The sequence below is a fragment of the Podarcis pityusensis genome (genome assembly GCF_964106645.2).
Source record: "Podarcis pityusensis genome assembly, chromosome: 1".
In the NCBI taxonomy this organism is placed as follows: Eukaryota; Metazoa; Chordata; class Lepidosauria; order Squamata; family Lacertidae; genus Podarcis; species Podarcis pityusensis.
The window spans coordinates 81,499,841-81,503,579 of NC_138028.1; the positions used below are offsets into that span (position 1 = coordinate 81,499,841).

The 3,739-nt window shown below is 42.6% G+C and overlaps 1 protein-coding gene across 1 annotated transcript in view; it reads right to left on the minus strand.

Annotated features, from left to right (window-relative positions):
- The window catches only part of SDHAF2 (succinate dehydrogenase complex assembly factor 2), a 63,510-nt gene that overhangs the window by 22,605 nt on the left and 37,166 nt on the right, over positions 1-3,739 (minus strand). The window lies entirely within an intron of this gene.

Below are 3,739 nucleotides of genomic sequence, written 5' to 3' on the forward strand. Positions count from 1 at the left end.
AGAACTGATTATCGTGTGAAAAGAATCCCTTTGCATGACTGTTCAAAATAATAATATAGATTTGCTCCCTTACATGCCACTGGTTTCTAATCTGGTGCATAGACTAGCAAAGCACCCTAAATCTACACCCTAAATCAGCCTTCTCCCCTTGAAGTAAACTTTAAGATACAGAAACACTCATATTAAAGAGGATGTTTAAACATGAGTTATAGGAGTAAATATGTGGCCATAGCCACATTGTGTAGAAAAGAATTCCTGCACCTGCCTAAAATGCATAAATTACAAATCCCATCCTTAAAATAGAGGCTAACATTTATGATAATTGCACATTCAGAGGATGAGAAAAATAAGGCTCTTTCAAATCCTGGTCTAGCTCCCATAAAAATGAGCAGTTATTTTTCCATTAACTTTATTTGCAGGCACATCAGAACCTCAGAGTTCTATACACAGAGTTTGCTTAGCACACAGTCAGATCAGTACTGCCTTATTCCCCATGAACTATATTAATGTATCCCCATTGGTAGGCTTGTTATTTCAGTACCAACTCCCCCTCAGTCATATATCTATATCTCCACCGTCATGAGTGACACTCACTCTGAATTATTCTCACTCCAGATGGTTGTAAAGGTGATGGGGATTCTTTTTCCAGAGCTATATGTAGACTTCTCTGCCTTCTGCAGACATAGTTACCAGCTGATGTTGCAGATCTGATCCTTATATTCATACCCATTTTAAACTTCCCTCTAGTATAGTAGAGTCCATGGGTAAGTGGTAGAGCATCTGTTTTGCATGGCAAGGATCCCAGGTTAAATTGCCAGCATCTCCAGGTGAGGCTGGGAGATACTTCTGACTGCAACCACGGAGGGCTGCCACCAGTCCATGTAGACACTATTGAGCTAGATGGACCAAGTGTAAGGCAGCTTCTATATTTCCTGTGTATAGCTAACCATGAAGCAGTAGCCCATTTTTCAGGAAATTGCCACCATTGTCATCCAGTACACCACATACAGTGGAATGGAGAACCCTTTTGGCCCAGTGTGTCCAGATCTGTACCTCTGCTGCTCCCCCTTGCGCGCACACGCACACACACATAGCAGCAGCAGCAGCATATGTTATATAGGCTTCTACAAATGTGGAAGACACTCCTCCCCACCCACCCACAAGTGTGTAGAACAAAACACAATTTGGGACAAGAACCCCTTACTCACTCAAAGTTGAAGACAAGAAACAGCATGGGCTGCCTATCTTCAGAAAATGCAACTAATCCATCTGGGGAAATATAAACACAGATATTCAGTGGGAGGGAGAGAGCAGAGAGGGAGGCTCAGGCAGCACATTAGATATGTAAGAGAACAGCCTAGAAGAGAGTGCAGTTCTGCAGGGTGTATGCAAAGTGAAGATGTCAGGGTTATGAAAGAGGGAGGAGATGATCCTCGCGTACAGGACTCTTCTAGTCATGTGCTGGCTGACAAGTGAGAGGATGACGTTGAAAGCAAAACAAAACCCAAGCCCAGAAATGATCAAATAGCAGAAGGAAATGGTTTTTAAAGGCGAGCTTCTAATGGAGTTAGCCCCGCATAGCTTCACTAGGCTAGGAAAGAGGGGGCATCAGATAACAATCTAAAAATTTCAAAGAAGTTAAACTATGGATGGCTGGGAGAAAGTTTTGGAGCAAAAAGTTAAAAGTAAGGAAACATTTTATTGGCACTCAGAGGCATCAGGCTAATGAAAATCTTTGCTTGCAATATTACAGTCACACCATGAGGCCACAGAGAGAACCCAATAGTACCCTTAATGAACTAAGGATTTAAATTAAATTGCTTTTTTACTGCTTTCTTTTCCCATCCCAAAAGCTGTCCTAAAAGCTATAGTCATGCTAGCTGTTTAATTCTATATACAGTGGTGCCTCGCAAGACGAAATTAATCCGTTCCGCGAGAGTCTTCGTCTAGCGGTTTTTTCGTCTTGCGAAGCAACCCTATTAGCGGCTTAACGGATTAGCGCTATTAGCGGTTTAGCGGGTATTAAAGGCTTAAAGGCTTAGGGGATTAGCTGCTAAAAGGCTATTAAAGGCTATTAAAGGCTTAGCAGATTAGATAAAGGGGGGGGGGAGCGAAAAAAAAATCTCTAGACTCGCAAGACATTTTCGTCTTGCGAAGCAAGCCCATAGGGAAATTCGTCCTGCGAAGCAACTCAAAAACGGAAAACCCTTTCGTCTAGCGGGTTTTCCGTCTTGCGAAGCATTCGTCTTGCGGGGCACCACTGTACACACCTGCAAAAACCAGCCATTCCTTTTGCCCCATTTTTGAATCATCTTGGCTTGCATTAAACTCTTTCATTATCAAGCAACAAATGCATTCCATGCACCAACTAAGTTCAAGGAGAGTTCTACCTAGGTCCTAGGACAACAACATGCTGAGGTGTGTATGTGGCAGAACCATCTCAGTTTCCTCCTAGTTTGAAGAAGAGATCAGACATGCTGTCACATTCCAAGGCACAATGAGAAACTGATCTGATGCCAGATATCATTACGCTGAGCTTAAAGCTGCAACGTGTGTGGTACATTTGAGAGAAGTATTTCTTTTCAGTGTTGGAGCAGCCTGTGCCACCAGCTCATGAAACATTGACTAGGAGTGAAAACTCATCCACAGAGAGAAATGTGAGAAATGGAAAAAGGAAAGCAGTACACTGTGACTCCTATTAATACTGGGCAGAAAACTGAGAACCAGAGCAGAAATGGTGTGCATTGCACCTGAAGGAAAAGAGAAATCAAGGTGTCAGTTCCATGCTGAAAAGGGGAAGGGAGACTGCGTTCATGTAACAGTGAGGGGGGGAGGGTACAGAGTGTGTGTGTTGTCTTTACTATTCCTGGCCACAGGAGAAATATGCTTTTCATATGGGTCACACAATTAAAGGATACAGGGAATTCCAGCTCCGCATGCACCTCCCACTACTTCACACCATACAATGCTCCCCAACTGTGTGAATGTTTATTGCACAATGCATGAAAGAAGCTGTACCCTACTAGCTATGTAGGTGGGTGAATTTGTGTTTCACAGTACAAGGACATATGGGAACCCATACTATATGGTGTTATATCACACCCTGCAGGGGACAAAAGATCCTACTGTTTCAGTGTTCTGTGTGTGTGTTTCTAACTCTATACCACGATCAGAAAGATAAAATATATTTGCTGCCACAAGGCAAATGTTAACTAGCATACTGAGAACAACATGCTAGTGGTACTGGTATGGGGACATTGTACCAGATACAGCATGAAATGAGTCTGATTGCAGTCTCAGCAGAGTGACACACAACCTTTATTATACTACAGTTGTTGGGAACTGAAGAAGTCCAGTGTACACATAGCAGGGTTGTTGGAAGAGTGCAACAGAAAGATGTCCTAGATGTATATGAAGGAGATATTTGTGCTTTTGCAACACAAGACATTGTGTTTCAAGGTCACAGCATTCACCCACCTATTGTATTAGTGGAATATTTATACCATATACTAATCCTAGGAAAGACAAGTGTTGAGAAGTTTAGAAGTTGAAGAATAAATGTAGTTCCTGGTTCAGAGCATGCATCTGTTTTGGTCTGCCTTACATCTGGCACCTGCACATGAGGCCTCACTGTGATCATTCCACCCCAACCCTTCTGTTTCTTCAATTTTCGCCAGACTCTTCATGAAAGTCATATCCATCTCTGCTTCCAGGGGTCTTTCTATATCCATACCAGCAA